Raw genomic sequence first — 21,934 nt, forward strand, 5'->3', positions numbered from 1 at the left:
ATGACTTTGATCCCTCAGAACCCTCGTAGCTATGCCAGGCACAGTGGCATGCGCTGGTAATCCCAGCCTTGTGTGGTAGATACAGGTATATCCCTGGGGCTTGCTGTCCAGTCAGCCTACTTGGTGAGTACCAGGCCCATGAGAGACTTGTCTCAAAAAAAAAAAAAAAAAAAAAAAACCCAAGATGGCTGTCATTTGACAGCTGAGGTTGTCCACTGGCCTTCACAAATGTACAGGTGCACATACATGATGAACACTTGCACACAAGATATGATAAATATAAAATAAGAAAAATAGGGATGTTAAATGAGATAATGAACATAAGTAGAGAAAACTTTTAATGAGACATCATTTTTACCACCCCCCCAACCCCCGCATCCCAGCCCACCCCCAGGCTAGGCGACCTCTGTGGATTCCTTAGAGAGGAGGAGCGGCGGGGTGTGAAGGGCTGTGGAAATGAACAGTTAGCATGTACTCACGCTGGTGCCTGAGATCAGCGGTTAGGAAAATGTGAATGTCAAGTTTGTGTTTCCACTGTTAGCCTCAAGGGCCTCAGGTGGCACCTCACCCCCACCCCTAACTACACATCTTCACTTCCTCTCCAGACCCCAGTCCTCACAAGGCATAGCCCCATGACTAGTGTCTCTCCAGGTTGAGTGGAGCTCATGTTTTGTCAAGAGTCACTAGGAGCAGAACAAGGAACAGCCTGAGAGGTCCAGAAAGGACCTTGCCTCCTAATGACCCCTTGAGATTAGAGTGGATCGATTGTCCTTTAACTTTGAGATTCTAAGGAGTTACATTCAGACCTCAAACATGGCTGATAGGAAAAGGCCACTTGGGGGGGGGGGGGGGGGCTGGAGATGCAGCTCTGTGGGAGAGTGCCTGCCCAGCATGTAACAAACAACAAACAACAAACAAAACCAAAGAGACAGTGTTTCCATCTGGATTTTGTATCTCCAAGGTATGTAGCCTATCTTAGATTTCTGTTGCTGTGGTAAAACACTTTGATCAAAAGCCCCTCGGGAAGGAAAGGGCTCATTTCGCTTACACTTGCAGATAACAATCTATCACCCAGGGAAGTCAGGGCAGAAACTTGAGACAGGAATCTGGAGGCAGGAACTGAAGCAGGGCCATGGAGGAATGCTGTTTATTGGATTGCTCAGCCCACTTTCTTATACAATCTAGAACTACATGTGCTGGGGTGGCACTGCTCACAGTGAGCTGGGCCATCCTATGTCAATCACTAATTAAGACCACACCTCCACAGATTTGCATATAGGCTGATCCTATGGAGGCATTGTCTCCATTAAGATTCCCTCTCTCAGCTGTGTCTAGGTTTGTATCAAGTTGACAAAACCAACCAGTACACAGACCTACCAGTCTTTGGATGTTGCTTGTGTGCAAATAACTTGGGGAGCTCAGGCCTCAATGCTCAGCCAAGATGCAGCAGCCTCTGGAAAGGGTGTAGTCCACAGCCTCCCTCCAGGAATGGTTGTTCTTCTGTTGTGGTCAAGGTGATCTCAAAACAGTCTCTTCCCACACTTGGTGGCCACAGACTCATGAGACTCAGCCTGGTGTCCTGGGGCCTGTTAAAGATTCCTTGGAGTCTAGAAAGGTACCATTCAGGGATACCTGGAGTCTGGATGCTCGCATCAAAGGTAGTACCAGGCCAGGCAGAGAGTGGGACACAACCTTTATTAGCCCATGGGAAGTGACATTTGTGAGTGTAGCTATCAAAATTCAGAGTTCAGAAAAATGCAAAAGCTTGCTATAGAGGTACTTTATTTTATCTTTAAATTTATTTATTTATTAATTAGTTAATTTATTTAGTGCATTGGTGTTTTGCCTGAATTTGTGGTTTAAGACTTTAGCTTGGCGCTTTCATCAGCAGTCGGGGTGTGAAGGGCTGTGGAAATGAACAGTTAGCATGTGCTCATGCTGGCACCTGAGATCAGCATCTGTGAGAAGGTGTCAGATTTCCTGGAACTGGAGTTAACATGGTGTTAGCTGCCATGTGGGTGCTGTCCATTGAATTCAGGTCTTCTAGACGAGCAGCCAGTGCTCTTAACGCTGAGCCATCGCTCTGGCTCTTATCTGCTTTTTTATCATCACATTTTAAACTCTTCCTGGTTCTCTCTCATCTTCTCACTTACCCTCTCTCATTCGTCAAATGTCTGCTGAGGTGTCGGATTTTTCTGAAAACCACACCCTTCTGCCAACATGTCCTCTTTTCAGAGGTGTGAGACAAACTCGTGTTGTGGCTTCTTCGAAGAGTGTGTGGCCTAGAGAGGCAACTGCAAAGACTGGGATAGTACAGTCCCCTCTGTCAGTCACCTCCATTGTGTCCAATGGGTTGTCGGGACACAACATGGTGTTGCAAACTGCTTCGCGGTTTACAAAAAGATGCCCTACCATGCTTTTGCTCTTCACAGCTATGAAGTCAACAGTGCTTTACAGGCAAAAAAGGAAGGGCAGAGAAACGAAGGGGCATGTCCTGAGATGTAGATAAAGAAAAAGAGCTTATCTGCAACCACTAGGTCAATGCTCTCTTCCCAATGGACACAGCCAGCCTTTGCCAGAGCAAAAGAAACCTGAGGGGAATCTGAAGCATTGGGCAAATGGCTCAGTCCTCAGGCTTCTCTTCCAGTCCTTATTTGCCTGAAAGCTCTGTTCCTAGTTCAAGGATTGCCTCCTCCAGTGACCTGGGCCTCTGCTTCTGGGTTCTCAGAGGAATTTCTGCTGTAACTCTGTCCACCTTTGGGAGTGACCAGAAGCATCGCCCTACTAAGTTCCAACCTTTTGGCATAAACAGTTGTGTTTTACAGAATACAGAGTTCACGATTAAGAACCTTGCAATCAATTGATATATATATATATATATATATATATATATATATATATATATGTGTGTGTGTGTGTGTGTGTGTGTGTGTGTGTGTGTGTGTGTGTGTATGCATGTGTGTGATATAATTGTGATATGTACAGACAGACAGACACACAAACACACACACACACACAGAGTCATAAAGATGGAACCTGATAGGCTGCCCAAGAATGAATGAGCTACCACAGTCATTGTTGGGAACTGAGTCCCAGTCATGCCTTCCAGTCTTCTTGTGGCCTACCTGACATAGGAAGAGCTGCAGTAGGACCAGCCAGGTGCTATGTTGAGGAGGCCAAGCCCCACAGATGTCTGTTTCTACGGCTCCCTGCCAATTGCATCTCTGCACTGTAGATCTATCAGGATGGGCCTGTGACACTCCAGGCTGTGTATGTGGCTCCTAGGAGGCCCCACTGAGGCAGAAAGAAGAGAAGAAGCAGGAGAGATCGCCTCAGCCTGCCTTATGAGCTTCAGGAAGCTGATTCCTGTGTCTTGCAGGGCACAACATAGAGGCCCAAAACCCAGTAAAATAGGGGCCCCAAACCTAGTCGTGGCCTTAGGGTTTGCCTGTTGTATATGAGCCAGATGGTCTGAGTTCTTTTCCTCCTTCAGGGAATAACTGGTGAGCACACTCTCACTTTAATTTAAATTTAATTTCTACAAGACTCACATGGAGGCAGCTCGTGCTTGGCTTTCTGGTGGGGAAGTCAGGTTACATCTGTCCAGCAGGAAGCAGCATGGAATTGGGGGTCTTGAAGCTTTCAGTCAGGGATGCTGACTCGGCTGTCTCTATCAAGGAGCTCCAGAAAGAACTGCAACGAGCTCATGCCTTCCAGATGGGGTCTGGAGCCATTTCCTGTCCTTGTGATTCCCATCAGTTTTAGCTCAGCCCTGGAGGAAATAGCCCCTAATTGGTAGCTGCAAACATGCCCTCTCATGTCCAGACTTCCTGGGTTTTAAGTCTTGTCTTTGCTTGGTTCTACAGCCTTAGGCAAGTGACCTTTTCTAGCTTCTGTGTTCTCATCTGTGTCTAGGGTAAGGGCAGAAATTTTGGTTCCTAGATCTCAGCTCAGGTTGACTCAACCCATTATCACTAATTATTTCAGAGATAGAGTGAATGACCATGAGACTTTGAGTCTCATGTAGTGTCAGGGGAAGGGCCCATCTCTGAGATACTTTATGAAGCTCCTTCATAGGGGACAGTGTGAAGTACAGGGAGGTGTACATTCCTGACCACAGCGGAACCAGCCTCAGATCTGTTCTTAGTATCTGAGTGTCTGTGGCTCAGTGCCCTTGGTGTCCTCCCCTGCTTGGTGGAATGGGTCTTAGCACATCCTCGGGGTGACAGGTGATACCGATGGGAGGTGGCTAGCCACCTGCCTGTCTTGTATGTTCAGTACACATCCCAACTATTCTGTTTTCCAGGCATATCCATGTCTGTGTAATTTTGTGAGTGTCAGCAGTCAACCCCAGTCTCTACATTGGAGTGAAGGATTCTGGGTTTTGTTGTTTGTTTGCTTACTTATTTGTTGAAGTGTGAGGGATGAGACCCTGGGCCTTGTGCATGCTAAGCAAGTACTTCATTGTAGATTCGTGCACCCACCCCCTCCATTCTGGATTCCAGGCAAGCTCTCTACCATTGACCATGCCTCCCAGCCTTTCTCTAGATTCTAGGCAGGTGTTCTACTGAACCACACCCCAGCCCTGGTTTATTTGCATGTCAGTTTCTCTATACCAAGTTCTATGGCAGAAACCCTATTTAACCTCAAATGTGGTGACACATTGGGGTTCTTGTAAAGAAAACAAGATTTTCATTTTCTCTTGGTCGATTAAGTGTCCAGTAAATCAGCTGCAGGGTATCTCTAGCTCCCTTGGGCATGTGACACTTTCTGTACACCATGTTTGTTGCTGGCTATGATCTTCCACCTCAAAGATGTGTACCTAAAACGATGCGGGCTATAGAAGAAATGGCCAGATAGAGCACTTGGGGTTGAAAGTATTGCTTTTAATGCATCTGCTCATTCTACACAGTGACACAAAGCTTCCCTGAAGCCCCTTGTTTCCAGCATTGTCAAACCAGGCTAAAGCATCGCACCAGGGCACCTCCTTCTCACTAAGAGAAACTTTATGCCAAGAAGTCCTGCCCTGGTTCCTTCCCACAGCCTTTGGGGAAAAATCTATTGTTTAACAAAGAAACCAGTCCCTGGTATCTGAGTTTGCCTAGGCTTCCGACCCACATGGAAATGATGTGATCCCAAAAGAACATGGGCTTCTTTTCTCCTTCATCCCATCTTCCTTCCCCTCACCCACCTCAAAGAACGGGTGACTTGCTTATGAAGGGCTGCAGAGTAGAGGTGCGGGCATCTCCACTATGAGGGAATGTCTGCCCCTGTGTTCTCAAGGCATTGTTTAAAATAAATTATAAGCAAATAGGGAAGAGGGGTATGGGCAAGGAAGGGGTGAGTTGGGCTGTGGATGGGGAAGGACTGGGGATGCCCATGGAGCAGTTTGGGGACACTAAACACTTAGGGAGCCTCAGCTTGCTCCCTGTCAGCATGAGTAGCGTCTTGTCCTTCTAACCATGCCATTCTGCATCCTCAGGGTCATCTTCTCTCTTGCACTTGCTTTCTCTCATTTTTTTCCTATGCTTTGAAACAGGGTCTCACTGTGGAGCCATAGCTGGCCTGGAGCTTGTTATGTAGAGCAGACTGGCATTACAAAGATGTATCTGTCTTTGCCTCCCCAGTGCTGATATTAAAGGCATGTGTCACTGTGCCTGGCTCACCTCTCTCTTGAAAGTCCCAGCCTGGCAACTTGTACACCGTTGACCAAATCATTTGGGGGTGTTTGCCTCACCATCAGAGGGGATGCCTTATTCCTTTTTATTGTCACCAGGACAATGAAGACCAAATGGCACCTTAAATTAAAGACGGGCATGATGAGAGAATGAAGAATGGAGAGCCTGTGTGCATGTGTTTATGCATGGGCATCTGTGTATCAGTGCAGGGCGTGTTAGAGTGTGTGTGTGTGTGCATGTGTGTGTACGCGTGTGTGCATGCACGTATGTGTGTGCATGTGTTCATGCATGGGCATCTGTGTATCAGTGCAAGGTGTGTTAGAGGTGTGTGTGCACATGCATGTATGCATGCATGTGTGTGTGCATGGGCATTTGTGTATCAGTGCAGGGCATGTTAGAGTGTGCATGTAAGTGTGTGTGCACGCATGCATGTATGCATGCATGTGTGCGTGCATATGTGTATGCATGTGTGTGTGTGCTTGCATGTAAATGTTCATGTATGCACGCATGTGTGTATGCGTGTGTGTGTGTGTGTGTGCATGCATGTTTAGGTAAAAAGGAGATGAATTCTAACCAATCTTACTTTTCTATTGATTTTTTTTTCCTTCTTCACTGGACTTATTTCTCCTTGAAGGATCTATAGTTCTTGATTTCATGTTTGAGCTCACTATGTCTCCCAGGGGAGAAACTGTCCTTTGTCTTTTCCATTACAGATTGGGATGCATTTGATTGACAGCCCTGGAAGAAGGCTGTGCTTGCACAGAAAACCCTCTTTCACTCCCCCTCCCCATTGGGGAACCCCTGGAGACAGATCTTGCTTCCAGCCCAATAGCCCAAGCAGTTACTCCTGTAATTTTCATCGTTGCCAGGGCTCAGAACACTGTGGATGAGCTCAGTTGTAAACTTAGAAGCCCTGGGTTTGCTCCTGGGCTTGAGACCTAGCCTATAAGAAGCCACGGGTTTGGCCCCCAGCATTTCATAAACTAGGCATAGGAGATAGGCGCATACACACACTAAGGAGGTAGAGGTAGGAAGATCAGAAGCTTAAGGCTATTTTTAGTCTGCCAGAGCTTCATAAGTCTTGTCCCCTAAGCATATATACATATGCAAGCACACACACATATACATGCATGTAAGCATGCACATATATAACATATACATATATGCAAGCATACACACATATACATGCATGCAAGCACACACATACATACATACATGTGAGCATACATACACATATATACACACATGTGAGTATACACACATATTTATATAATATATGCAAGCATACACAAATATACATGCAAGCATACACACATATATATACATGCAAACATATGTGCACACACACACACACACACACATATATATATGCATATACACACATATATGCATGCCCTGCAGATGCTAAAATGACCACAACAATAAAACACAAATGCCAATTAAACGAGGGACTTTTTTTTTTTTTCACTCGCCCTTTATGGGGAAGACTCACAAAGACTGAAGTGGATGGGCAGAGAGAAAGGTCTAATGGTGGTCCATGGTTCCTGTACAGTTGTCAAATGTAGAGGTCACACTTGTAGGGAGGTTAATGGGGGGATTGGTGGGGATCTTCTGAAAGTGCAGGTAGAGATGGTGGTAAAAATGCCCTATACTTTAATGATTCAAAATGCAAGTGTGATATCTGGCCAGGCACTGGGTGAAGACTGATTACATATGTCATTATCCCTATTTTTAGATGCTTGGTTTGTTTTCAACTTTTCCCCCCTGTTATAAGTAGTACATAGATGACTATCTTTTCATATAATTGTGTGATTTACAGCATCCTGTTTAGAGTCGGTTCTTTCAAGCACAATTGCTGGGCATGGAATTTAAAAAGTAACAAAACGAGGCTTGAAATGCGTTGCAGTGTGACATTACATTCCCACGCAAAAGAGCGCACGGCTGCCTACTTCCTTTCAAAGACTTAGGAAAACCAGCCCTTGGTTGACACTGAGCCATCTAGCCTATGACTCAGTGTCTTGATAATTTAAGCCAAGTACCCAGCTGTGCTCATGCTAGACCAATGGTTCTCAACCTTCCTAATGCTGCGACCCTTTAATTCAGTTTTTCATGTTATGGTGACCCTCAACCATAAAATTATTTTTGTTGTGATTTCACCACTGTAATTTTGCTACTGTTTTGAATCATAAATCTCTGATATATATGCAGGATTTCTAATATGCAACTCCTGTGAAAGGGTCTTTTGACCCCCAGGTTGTTCTAAAGACTTAGGAGAGAGCTGCTCTTGGCATTGAAAACAGGAAGTGCATTCCTGTAAACTTACCCATGTCTCTCCTCTGCTCTTCTCTTAATCCCAACCTCTGGAATATGGTGCCTCAAGCTGGCTGTATCTGGAAGGCCCAGGATCTGGGTTCTTCTCTTAAGGAGATGCCCAGGAATATAGATGATTCTTGAGGTTTGACTGCAAGATTCTTCTAACCTTCCAACCCCCTCCCCTCAAAGCAGATGGCACCTTCTGTGTTCTCAGCCCCCCTGCCAGTGCATCCCAGTTTTGGTTGTCACCTTTGAAAGGTGGGAGGATGAATATTCAGACACAACCCTGGGTAAACAAAGAAGTTTGGAGGGAAGCTGCTGGCTGTGGTTTTCCCCCTGGATGATTCTCTCAGCAAATGTAGTTTAAAACCATGAAAGAGGCTTTACACATGGCCAGCACACAGGTGCCCAGTGCCTTCTCTGAGTCAGATACTGCATCCCAAAACAAACAGGCCATGTACTGCCTACATGGTGCTCACATGCCTTTTGGAAGGATGAAGAGACACACACTAAAGAAAGGACAGTCTTCCTTCTGCTGAAGGGACTGTTGAACTTGGGACCAAAAGCCATGCAGTTGATTAAAGGAGGTCATAGAGAACAATGGGGCTCAGGAGATCAAGCAACACTGGCAGGTAGAAGCATGAAGGCAGTCGGGGATTGGAACATGTGAGTGTTTGGGGACAGCAGGTTCCAGATGGAAGCAACAGTAAGCTTGAGGGCCATTCGAGTACAGTTGGATTTTCCATCCTAGCAAGGAGGCTAGAGGAGAAGGAAGAGAAGTGATGACTTGGGACTGTGAGTGACAGAGGGACTTGGTAGCCCTGAATAGCACTGGGTGTACTGGCTGTTTTTGTGTGTCAACTTGACACAAGTTAGATTCATCAGACAAGGAGGAGCCTCAGTTGAGAAAATGCCTCTATGAGATCCAGCTAGAAGGCATTTTCTCAATTACTGATCAATGCCGAAGGGCCCAGCTAATTGTGGGCGGTGCCATCCCTGGACTGGTGGTCCTGGGTTCTGTAAGAAAGCAAGCTGAGCAAGCCAGTAGGCAGCACCCGTCTATGGCCTCTGCATCAGCTTCTGCCTCCAGGTTCCATCCTGGCTTGAATTTCTGTCCTGACTTCCTCTAGTGATAGACTACAGATCTGGAAATGTAAGCTGAGTAAACCCTTTCCTCCCCAACTTGCTTTCTTGGTCGTGGTATTTCATCACAGCAATAGAAACCTTGGCTAAAAGAATTGGGGCTCTACATTACATGGACTCATAGGGTTGACAGCAAGGAAGGGACAGGTTGTGATACCCTGTTTGAAGAGGTTGGGTCTGACTCTGGCTTAACAGCTAGCAGAGATGGCAGCAAGGGGGTTGGGTTCCTGCTACCTTGTAGATGAGACAGGCAATGGTGGCTGTGGAATGTGAGAGGTGTCCATTCAGTACACACTACAGGCCTCTCAGTACTTCATGGAGAGCCATAGCTAGGAGTAGGCATGGCAGCCTTCTCTGGCATCCTTCCCTTCCCCGGGGAGGAGTAGAACTTGGGTAATATTCTACTTTCTTTTTGGAGTCTTGACTCTAGGTCTCAATCACATTTTCAACAACCTCTGCATCCATCTTAGCCATTTTTCTGGAGCACTATTTTTCCCCACCACTTAAAATGGACCCATATCTTTCTTACCGAGTCCTTTGTTCACGAGGAAATGCCATGAAAGTCCAACATAGCAGTCGGGACTTGCCCAAGAAGTGTCTGCTGTTTGTCCTCCATGCCAAGCCTTCTGTGAACAGGAACTTAGAAACGTCACAAAGCCAGGAACCACCTGTAGGGTTGCCCACACTGAAAAGTTCCACCAGGAAACACAAAACACTTTCTTTTACAAATTGCCTTGGTCAAGGTGTTTTGTCTTAGCATAGAAAAGTAAGTCAGGGATGTTTTCCAGGGTGACATGAGCCCTTACTAGAGCCCTGCTCAGGAGACTGGTGTTCCTGTCACTGTCCTGCTAGTTGGCCGGGTGTGTAACCACCTTTGGGGACCATGTTTTCAACATGGGTGTGAGTCCCAGCCAGCTAGAGATCTAAGACGCTGTCAGCTTTAACATCTTACAATTCTAAGTGCCGAGTATGAATAAGAAATAAGGAACAGAGGTAGCAGATGAAACCTCCATGCTCCCTTGGGAGGTTCCTGACAGTGGTGGCCCAGGTCTGAATTCCGAGCAGCTCCTGGGTGCCTGTTATCCTTCACATTCCTCCGTGTTTGATATAAAGTCTGTACAACTGAGAGCAGTTGGAAAGATGAGCAAACCGAAGGCTGGGATAAAGGAAGCAAGCCTCCATAGAACGAGGCTCATTCCCAGTGGCTGTATGCTTTGCAAAGGATCCTAGGCTGTCTGGCCAGTTCCTGTGTCTGGGTTGCTGTTTCATATCAGATGGGAAATGACTGACTCATGAATGAGGACGGACAATTGCCACCCCTCCCACCCGTCCCCAACAGCTTTGCTCCCTCCAGCTCCTGTCTCTAACTTTGAGTCCACTCTTCATTTTCTCCATCGGTCTTGCTTGTTCCTTCCAGGGGCTTTGATGTATAAGGTTTAACCGAGTAGGAAAGTGGCTAGCTTCCAGAATGATAATCTTAGTCCAGTCTGGGGTTGAAGCCAGGTCAGATAAGCCCGATACCTTTTCATCTCACCTGCAAGTTAACACCTTCCTCCCAGGTACTGCAAGAGGGGAGACTGGAGGAATTCAGCTTAGGGTTTCTTTTTCTTCTCACTTAACTTTAGCTTCTACTATGACTAATAAATATTGCTGTGAAATCCTTCCATGTTTTAAAGGGACAATGTTTTCCACAATGTATCCCTACCAAAGTAAGTGTCTGTGTGTGTGTGTGTGTGTATGTGTGTCTGTCCCTATCCACATGTGTGCTCTATACCGTGGCACCTTATTCTCTTTTAGCTTAATCTCTTCCTAGCAGACTCTGAATCCAGATGTCTATTATTGTTTGAACAATGATGTGAGCACTAACGTTACCATTCATGCTGTGCCTGAGAGGACTGTCTTCCGCCAATTGTCTTCCTGCTGCAATTAGGAGAAGTGTCCCTGGCTTTGTTCCTGTTTGGAGCCTGACATTGTCCTGGGTCTTTGTGTGACAGGTGTGTGAAGCAGTAAGTACCCACCACCTTCAGTTCTGCTGTCTGTAGTGATAGCACCATTGCACTTGGTAAAGCACGGGAGTACTTTGAGCTTAAGTCTCTGGGTTTTGTCCTAGGAGCTGCATGTAATCAGTCGAACCATTGAGTGGATGTCATAATCTTTAAGAAAAAAAAAAATTTCACGGCTCAGCTGTTGGAAATTACAAATCTCCAAGCATGGGGTACTAGAGAACTCTCCAGTACCATATTCCCCTCACCTCCAAACCCCCGAAGCTAGACTTTTAGTTATTTGCAGTCAGCTTCAGTTCAAAAATATTACACGGAAAATTCCAGGAATAAACAACCAATCCATGTCTTAAATTGTATGACATTCTGAGCAATGTAATGAAATCTCATATTATCACATTCTGTACTACTCTGGATGTGACATGTCTCTCTGTCCTGTTTATCCACCCAGTATGATACTTAATTTACAAATTAACTTTGTCGCAGATGTGATGTATGTAGGAAGAAGGGAGAGCATGTATAGGGCTTGGTGCTAGCTTATTCCCAGGAACCCACTGGGGGTGTTGAGATGGGCTCCCTGCCTCACATAAAGGGCTCAGTGGATGAAAGGCGGGGCTGCTCTAGAGTTGTGTGTACTTGTCATGGAAAGGATGGAAGGTGGGAAGGACTGGCTTCAAGAGGACATGAGAAATTTTTATTTTATTTATTTATTTATTTTTGTTTTTCAACATAGTGTTTCTCTATGTCACTCTGCCTATCCTGGAGCTCGGTTTGTAAACCAGGCTAGCCACAAACACAGAGATCTGCCTGCCTTTGCTCCTGCAACCCCACCAGTGCTGGGATTAAAGGTATGAGCTACCATACCCAGGTGTGTGTGTGTGTGTGTGTGTGTGTGTGTGTGTGTGTGTGTATGTGTGTGTATGCACAAACATAGTCCCTAGAAGTACTTTCATGATGTTTATCCAGACTGGGGAGTGGGCTAGACTGCTCTGAAGTGGCAGCCTTGTAGTGGGACATAAAAGCCTGCCTGAAGAGCATCAGGTATGAGCAAGCTCTTATCTCCTTTAAGAACAGATGAGGTTGCTTTGGCAACTGTGCAGCAGATGGAAAACATCCACCTGGTCCTGATGTGAATTGCAGGAGCCTGGCCATCCCTTGCCCTCTTTATATTGCCCTCTTTCTGGCAGGCATCTTTGTTCTATATAGTACCTGAGAGGGCCCACTGCTCCTGTTATTCTGTGCAGAAAAACGTAACTAATCCACCGAGCTCTGCAAATGAGCCTGGTTTGCTTGGTAAAGCCTCCCTCCCTCCCTCGAGGGGTTGTGTCATATCTGTCGGTGGTTCTTTGCCTTTCCTGTGCTTGCTTTATACACAGGCTTGTCTGACAGCAGCCTGGGCTTGTCTGATGGCTCTGGGGCTGGTAGTGGGTGCATCCTCGGAGGGGGAAGGATCAGTGCATGCTTCCGTAGGGGGCTCTTCCTGTTTCAATAAGGAATATCCTCTCTTTTCTGGCTGTATCACCCATGGCTTACCTTATTGGAGGAGAGTAAAGAACTGAACCACACCCAGCTCAGGGAGCCTTCTTTATCTTGCTGGATCTGAATAAATAGCCCTGAAGGCATTATCCTTTAGCAGGGATTTTTTTTTTTTATTGGCTTTTCTTAGATCAGATCTTGTCTTTTGATTATCCTAGAATGGGGAACATATGCTTAGTCCTTGTCATCATAGGTGCCAGCTCCAGCTGTGCTCAAGTGCTATGGTGGCAAAAGAGAGAACTGCAGGCCAGTGACAGCCAGTTGGTACCCAGTCCATGGTGTCTGCCTCTGGGCGGATGTTTAAGACAGACTGCTCCCCTCTTTTGTCCTGCTCCCTAAGAAAACACAAAGGGCTGGACCACTGTGGGCAGGTGCTCCACCACCACTGTGGGCAGGTGCCCCACCACATACTGTGGCTAATAATTTAAAAAACGAGGGGAATATCAGACATGAAGATCAAATGAATCTTGGATGCTGACATTTGAGATGTGTTGGTGACACTCAGTATAGTGGCAGAAATACACGTTCAGCTGTCAGCCTGGCTTGACGTGATGGTCTGGGTGAGCTTCTTTCACAGGGTGGGTGCCTTTGGGCTTCCCTTGAACATAGTGAGTGTCACTGAGACCACTCAAGCCTGAACAGTACTGAGCAAGCATGGCCATGACTATCACCCTTGTAAATCTGCACAGTCCTCAAAAGCAGCCGAAACTCTTAAGGGCTTCTCAGATCCTGGGCTGATGATGTGTTTGTTCAAAGGGGCCACACACACTATATAGCTTATGCCTTGAGATTGCCATGTGGCCTCTGTAGTTGAAGCTTCAACCAAGTCTCTCATAGGTAATGAGAGTCTCTCACTGGTGCTAGCCATAGAGAGGCTTAGCCAAAACCCCTTTGTAAGAAGGACGCATTGAGCTGCCCTTTTCACACGGATAGCTGGCTCCTGTTGTAGACTCAGATAACACCTTTGTAAAGCCAGAAGTCCTGGAAGAAGGAATCTTTCTGATGGTCATGTGACTACATCGGGGTGAAAATGACCACCATGTGTCCATTGGTCAGCACAGAAGGGAGGCAGGCTCAGCCACCTCCGATGGATCCTCTCAGGGTTAGAGTTGGCTTCTTTGCCAGGTCCCTCCTCCTGTTTGCCGTTGTTCTGGGAAGCAGTTAACAAGATGTGGGCAACATATACCCGGCTGCTCATAGTGTCATGGATTCTTCTAGAAAGAACTTGAAGCTTCGCCATGTGGTTGGGTCAGGGTTCCTTGTGATGCTGAAAGATCTCCCACTGTGTCCTTAAATCTCAGCTTTGCTGACACAGCCAATGGACATGGGAAGCTGAAGGGAGGAGTGAGGCAGGGAAGACTTTTGTTCTCAGGGCCAATGTTAGGAGTGCTCTCTGCCCTGAGTTCTTTCTCCTTCCTCTTTAGCTTCTCTTCTCCCATCCAAACTGGCCAGGCCTAGCCTGGTCTAACCCTGGAGTCTCATGAGCCATTCTCCACTTCTTTCCTGCCAGCCTATGGGAGTGTTTGGTGCTGTTCCTTTGCGATTGTTGTTGTAAGGATTTCCTAAACATTAAGAGAAACGGTCATTCCTGGAAAAGTCTGATAACCCATTCAAGTGCAGAGGGTGAGCCCCGCATCCTTCGAGCACAGCGCTGCACCATTAGAGCACAGATTCCGACACAGCTTGCCACATTTATCTGAAGTTTAGGCATCTTGCTAGAAACGCCAAGGAAAATATTTTCAAATTGCTAGAGCTTGGGGCTTCGTTTCTCCCATTACCAGCCTGTCTGATGACCTCAGCTGGCTGTGACCTTTACCCTGGCACTTTCAGAGTCCTGCCAGTTCAGAAAAAGCTAAAAGTCTCAGGGTAGGATTTCTGGGTGGGAAGGAGTTGCAGGACATGACATGTTCAACTTTTTGACATTGTGATATGGTAAGTGTGTTGGGACACATTCACAACTATCCTGGGGGCCACTGGCCAGACATGCCTACCTCTACATGGTTTCAGAAATCCTGCAGGTTCTTCTGCTGGTTTCTTGCTTTTCCAAGTTCCAGCAACAGACTTCTCTTTATTAAAGAGGAAAAAAATATATTCCCTTGAAAATTGCTTCTCTCCATCTTCCTAGGCGTCATGGAGGAAGGAGTAACTGGAATTACAGTTTAGAAAACTCAATCCTTGATTAGGTGGTGGGATCTGGGGACTATAAATTTTCTCCTTCAAACTTGCTTGCATTGCTTAATTAAAAGAGAAAAGAAAAACCCAAATGTATCATTTCTTTAAAAACAAACAAGGTTCCAAGATAAATGAATTTAGAAGCAAACAATGACTTGAGGTTCCCTTTACAGGGAAGAGTTCTGAGAACAGCCACAAAGTCTCTGAGGATGGAGGCCTGAGGGCTTTGCTGGGCATCAGATTAGCTCCTGGGAGTATTAGATCTTTTGTTTGCTTCTGGTTGGATTTTATCTCAACACACTAGCCTACTTTCCTTTGGGGACTGAGTGGTTCTTCCCACTCCTTTCCAGGGCAGTTCTTCTCCCTGTCAGGCCACCTGGGCAGGTCCTTGCAGGCCAACACAAATGTTTAGAGGCTAGCAGCACCGACAGACAGACAAACAAACAAACAAACAAAAGACACTTTCTGCTCGAAATTAACATTGGTTTTGAGAGCAAATGTGTTCTCTTATCTAACTCACAGTTGATATTCACGGAAGAACAAGAGGAGCCTTTGGCCTCCCCACCCAAGCTAAAGCTCTGGTTATGTTGTGCAGCAAATTTAATTAGTCAAAACAAAACAATTGGAACTGGGTACCGCCCTCAGCTGGAAGGGACGTTGACCTCTGCCCGCCACAGCCTGGCCCAAGGTTGCATGCAGTTGTGTTCTGATCAGGCAGCTATTTTTGGAGCTGGGGAGAGAACCTGTCATTTCATAAGGCGCTCTCCACGTGGAGGACAAATGCCACTTGACAGGGCTGCAGGCCACTCTCTTCTGCCGTGTTCAGTGGGGAAGGGACCGTTTCTCACATACCTCTGGCAGCTTCGTAGATTTTTCTGGGAGCCGAGCCAAGCATTCCTATCCTTTGGGAACTGGCCCAAGAGGAGAAACTTCTACTGAACTTCTACTCATGGGTTAAGCAATCTCCAAAAGTCAGTTGGGTGAGCTTGGGGAGAGGGGCGGTATGATCTAGAATGAGCCACCCGGGCTTACTCCGTCACCAGCTACCTTAAACAAAGGGCTTGTGTTCGCAATTGTCAGCTGATGAAATCCAGTGGCTCAGACGAAGGCATCCGACGAAGTCCTGTTGTAAAAGCTCCTCCTCTGCCTCTACTTGGTCTTGGTTCCCTTCCATGTTTGCGCTGACTTCAGAGATGAGCAGAAGGTGGCATTTATGCAAAAACCCAGCCTTGGCTCTGAAGGTTTGGATTCTAAGATAAGCGCTTATTATCTTGGTCATTTTAACTGGGTACCTCAAAGACAGGCCAAAGAGACATTGACAAAGGGCGTTGTTTTTAACGTGAACCTTTATTCTAAATGGCAGAGTGGGTCTGTCAAGGACTACGGCTCTCATGGGTTTAGCCCTGAAGTAGGAGGGGGTAGAGAGAGTTGGGAGGATGAAGGTCATGAGGATGACACCGTCTCTGCACCTAAGGAGTTAGACAAGAGCTAGAAGCTAGCTGTAGGGTGAAAGCCAAATGGTGGTGTCATCTATTTCAAGAGGGTGGTGTCATCTATTTCAAGAGGGTCCCCCCCCCCTTTTTTTTTTCTCTTCAGGAGACAGAATCCAAGGATACAATTTCAGGTCCCATGATCCAGACCCAAACCCACTTTCTCTTGTACCTTGCTGTCCCTCAGGAAGAGTATAGCAGGCAGCTTCATAGCGCCCGTGATCAGGATCCTGTCTTGTTGCTCCGCCTCCCTACCGTGACTCATTACCTTACCCTTGGTGGAATTCATAACAGAAAAAGGGGAGATGGAGAGCTGCCCCATAGGACATTTACATGTCACCCCTGCCATGTGAACTTGGACCCATGTTCATTCTTATTTATTGCAAGGGCAAGTGGGAAATGTAGTTCATATTCTTGGCAGCTGAAAAATGAGCATTTTGTTATTGGTGAAGGGAGTGGCTTATGGGAGGGTGGGGGATAGCCAGGGTTGCTAGGGATAGGATAGGGGTGTGTCTTTTCACTGGTCCCCACTTTCTGTAGTGAGACCTAAAACAGGGCAGCCCGCTGCAACAGATCTGTCAGCGAGGTCTTTCCTGTGACCAACATCAATACATTTTCTTGAACCTCAGTTCCAGCTATTTCTGGTATTTCCCCCTTTTGGGGGCAGCTGAACTTGGAAGAGGGCAGTCAGTAAACATCTTTGTGCCTTTGTCTTCAACATCAAATAAGGATAGAAAAAAATATTCCTGGGAGTGTGAATTTAAAACAAAGAGGGGTCTTGGCCTCCTCCCCCTTCTCTCTCTGCCCTCTTCTCTTCCCTTGCCATCCACATAGGTTAGGATGGAGTCCTACAGTCCTTGGAGGCATAAGGGTACTCTTCCGGAGCCCTGTTCTCTTGGAGAGGTCTTAAGGGCTTTGGAGAAGACAGGGGCCAGGGGAGAATAGCAGATGCTTACGTGAGGAGGTAAATCAGCTCATGGGCGGCTCATTTTCCATTAGCTAGAGAGCCATTTTATTTCCACTAGAAATGAAGGCAGACAGGAAAGCAATTAGTGTTAGTGGGTTTACAGTGCGGTCCCTGGAGCCAGCAAAATCCAAGCACCAGATGTCTGTGCGAGAACATTCGGGGGTTCTTTCCACCCCTGCCCATCCCCACCTCCTGCCAAAAACAACCCAAAATATCACAGTTGGGAGAACAGAGCATGCCGGGAATAGCAGAGCAAGAGGCCTGTTCTGTGGAGACAGAGAAGGCTGCTTCAGAAGCTGGGGATGGGAGGACCTGAGGACAGAAAGCAGGCTTCTCAGCCCTCCCAGACTCCTGGCCCCAGGACCCTTCAGGCCTCTGATGACTGGAGCTTGAAGAGAAGCTAGCCTGGGAATGGTGGGCTTGAAGCCCTATTACCTACCTTCTTTTGTCTTCGTCCCTGTCCTCTGCACTCTGGTTACTCTGAGACTGGGAATGAGAGAAGGAGGAACCTCAATGAGGACAAAAGCCCCAGCAACCCTCTCCCTTCCCCAGCTTCTAGAACAGCAAGATAACGGTAACAGAGATGACATGTGAACAGCCTCTGGTGTGCTGCTCTTTTTCCCAAATCACTCTATCTCCCCCTTCAAGGTCACATAATACATGCCTGTGCCCTCATCTAGGTTGTCCAATTTGGGAGCCACTAGCTACTACTGAGCACCTTCACAAGTGCAGTAAGTATAAGCTATACCCCAGATCTCCAAGGGATGGTTTGAATGATACACATGAAACTCAAATGTTTCTATGGTTACATGTTCATAAAAATTGGAGATATACTGGCTTAAAGACAGTGTACTATCAAAAGGAATCCATTTGGCTACCCTTTGGGGCTCAGGAAATTAAACCTCTTTGTTTGGTCATAGATGCAAGATTGAGGTCTACATATTTTAGATGCCAGTGCCCTGACTGTAAGAATTTTAAAAGCTTTCTTATACACTGTCTTACTTTCCAGATGCCCTTGAGAAAGGTAGGAGGCTCGGGCAAGTCCCTCTCTGTCTTGCTGTCTGGCTGTCTGGCTGTCTGGCTATGATTTCTCTCCATTCCAAAGAGTGGGTGAACTTACATATCTACCGAGCTGGTGACTTTGTAACTGCCAAGGTAGAAGGCAGGGCTAGCTTGCTGTGGTGACACACACCCGTAACCCCAGCATTTGGAAGGCTGAGTTAGGAAGATGGTGACTTTGAGATCAGTCTGGGCTTCATAGCTTTGTGTCCTCATCCTCCACCCCCAAAAGAAAATGTTGCACCCAGAGGACATTCCATTCCTGGGGACCCTCAGCTGGTGTATAGAGTATCTCACCCAGCCCTCTCCTGTGCATTAAATGGTAGTCAGTATTTCTGACTCTGTAGGAATTTATTCTAAGTTTTATTTAGAATTAGATTTTGGCTTCCAACTATTTTGTTTAGCTTCCTGCAACTTAAAAAAAAAATTGAAAATACGGGGCCTAGAGAGATGGATCTGAGCCCCAAAAGGTAGTAGCCAGATGAATTTCTTTTGATAATACACTGTCTTTAAGCCAGCATATCCCCAATTTTTATGAACCGTAATTATATAAACATTTGAGAACTATGTGTGTGTCATTTAAACCATCCCTTGGAGATCTGGTGTATAGCTTACACTTACTGCACGCATGAAGGTGGACCACTCAGCTGGCTCCTCTTCCAGAGGAGCAGGGTTCAGTTCTGAGCATCTACATGGCCACTCACAACTATTCTTTAACTCCAGTTCCAGAGTATCCAATGCCCTCTTCTGGCCTCGGTGGGCATTGCACACATGGTCCACTGACATACAAACAAAACACTCCTAAAATAAAAATAGATCTTTAAAAAGTCTGAAGAATTCAAACATTTTGCTATATTTTATCTGTAGCTTTCTGATTCCTCCCTCTGTCCCCTCAAATGAGTTTTCGGTTTCCAGCCATCACCAAAATTTTAGGATATTTTATCATCTTCCCCAAATAAAATTCCATATCAAGTATCAATTACTTTCTCGGATCCCTTCTACTGAAATCTCAGAAAAATCCTAATTTCTTTCTGTTTCTACGGGTTTGCTGACTCTGGAGAATTCATATAAATGAAATCATACCACATGTTGGTTTATGAGTATGTTGGGCTTCATACATGTGTTGGGCTTTGTACACGCCATAACATTTCCAAAACTTACCCACTCTGTAGCAAACACAAGAACTTCATTTCTTTCTGTGGCTGACTGCATTCCACTGTGGGGATAAACTCCATTTTGTTTATACATTCCCTGGCTAATAGACACGGGGGTTGTTTCAAAAGCTGGCTCTGATAAATAGTGTGGCTATGAACACTTTGGGCAAACGTACAATCTTAGGATCTTTTGAATATACACCCCGGGATGTTATTAGTGGGTCATAGAGTCCCATGATAGTTAACCTCTAGAGAGACTATCAGATTGTTTTCCAAAGTGGGCACACACCACCCGGTCCTGCCAATGTGGGGGTGTCCTACTTAGAGCCATACCAACACTTGCTGCTTTCTGGGTTCTGGGTTTGTTTTGGATTTTGGTTGTTGTTGTTTTGGTCATCTTAGCCAATGTGAGTTGATGATATCTCATTGTCTTTTGATTTGCACTTCTCTAGTGACGAGTTGGGTAGAACCTCTTTTTGTAAAATGTATTGGTTATTTTCAGGCATTTCTTGGAGTTGTCTATTTGGGTCCTTTGCTCAGTCAGTGTTCATTTGGTTTATCTTACTATCATTGAGTTGTAAATGGGTTTACATATTATGGGTATTGTTTCCTTTTCAAATATATGATTTGCAAATATTTTCTCCCATTGCTTTATGTTCTCTTGATGATGTCCTTCAAAGCACAAACTGTTTGCATTGAAGAAGTCCAGTTTCCCTCTCTATTTCCTCTCTCTCTTTCTTTTTCTCCCTCCCTCCCTCTCTCTCTTTCTCTCTGTTCCTTTGTATCTGTTACCATATCTAAAAAGGGTTTTTCTTCTCCATGGTCTCAATGTTTACTTACTATGTTTTTTTTTTCCCAAGAGTTTGAAACATCAACGTTAGTATAGAGCTTGTTGATCAATCCCAAGTACTTTCTGCATATGATGTGGGGAAGGGCCCAGGGTCCTTCCTCTGCATGTGGCTATCCAGTTTTACTGGCACTATATGTCAAAAAAGACTATTTTTTTCTACTGTGTTTTCTTGGCAGACTTATTTAAAAAGTCAGTGATGAGTGTTGTAGAGTTGGCTCAATTGGTGAAGGCTCCTGCCACCAAGCCTGATGTCCTGAGTTGTCTCCCCAGACCAAACACGGTGGAAAGAGAGAACCAACTCCCACTGGTTGCCCTCTGGCCTTTACACACACACACACACACACACACACACACACACACACACACACACACGTACACACACAATGGCTTGTTCTTACCCACATTCATATACACGTAAAAGAAATAAAATGGAAAACGAAAGGGACATAAAAGCAAGGATTCACATTTACATTTATAAACCCAGTTCTCTATGGCGAGTCTCCTCGTCTTTGTGCCAGTGCTACACCAGCTCTGTGCGTGCATTGTTGTAGTAAGCTACGAAACCACAAAACGCTGCCTTTCTTTCTTTATTCTCTGTCAAGATTATCATCATTATTATTTGCTATTCCATACCTTTCGTATCTTCATATGAATCATTTTAGAATCATCCGAATCAATTTCTGCATAAAGTCCGTTTCCAGGGAGGAGCTGCGGTGAATCTGTAGGCCAGCTTGGGGAACCCACGTAACATTGTCTTCTGACCCATCAGCACAGGACGGCATCCTAGTTATTTCCTGCCCGTTCCAATGATCACTATTAATTTCTTTCAGCAAGATCTTCTTGTTTTCAGAATAGAGACCTTGTTCCCTTTCCTTCTCTTTCTTCACCCACTGCACAGTTCAGTTCCCATTTCTTTGATTAGCTCTGAAGATGTAATGTTTGTATGGCTGCCCCCCTCCCCAGCCCCTCAGGCTCTACCTTAGCCTACACAGTATACTCCAGAACAACACTGCTGAATTTGCCTCCATTTTCTGGTAGTCTTTTTCTTTTTTTTCCATTGTCATGCTTTGAGTGTTTGCATACCTATTGTTTGGGTACAGTGGGCCTCTGTGCTCAGAGTACATGGATGACTACTGCAGTCTGATGATCTCGGCTTTTCCCCTCTTTCATTTCACAGGAAGAAACTCAACACATGGGATTATTTTATCTCCCAGTACTTGACCACTCAAGTGGGTGTTTCTGTGATTGACAAGCCACCACCTCACACCTGCTGGGGACACGTAATCCTCACTGAAGGTGCTGGGCAGAGTTCTGCTGTCTCCCCTTCTCGAACCCCAGGGCTTGAGAGTCAATGAGGGATTGCTGGAGACAGACCACAATCATCTGTTCTTTAACAGGGTGCTCACAGGACGCGATTAGATCCAGACAGCCCACGCACCCTGTCCTATGGAAAGCTGTTCGTTCAGGATCTCTCTGTTCATGCTTTCTGTTTCCTCTAACTCCAGATAGTGCCCTTCCGGGATCCTCCAAGATTCTTTCCTTCACTGGAAACTTAGATTTAAACAAGAGATA

The 21,934-nt window shown here is 45.9% G+C and overlaps 1 protein-coding gene across 2 annotated transcripts in view; it reads left to right on the forward strand.

Moving 5' to 3' along the window:
* Gfod1 (Gfo/Idh/MocA-like oxidoreductase domain containing 1) overlaps window positions 1-21,934 on the forward strand; it is a 103,172-nt gene that overhangs the window by 48,376 nt on the left and 32,862 nt on the right. Inside the window, exon 1 of one of the 2 annotated variants that reach the window (XM_076939118.1) lies at window positions 11,887-11,982. The exons of the other annotated variant lie outside the window; for it this stretch is intronic. The gene's annotated coding sequence lies outside the window, so the exon portion shown is untranslated. Of the gene's footprint in view, window positions 1-11,886; window positions 11,983-21,934 lie in introns of those variants that run through there. 2 annotated transcript variants of the gene reach the window in all.

This window comes from Arvicanthis niloticus, chromosome 8 (genome assembly GCF_011762505.2).
Source record: "Arvicanthis niloticus isolate mArvNil1 chromosome 8, mArvNil1.pat.X, whole genome shotgun sequence".
Lineage (NCBI taxonomy): Eukaryota > Metazoa > Chordata > Mammalia > Rodentia > Muridae > Arvicanthis > Arvicanthis niloticus.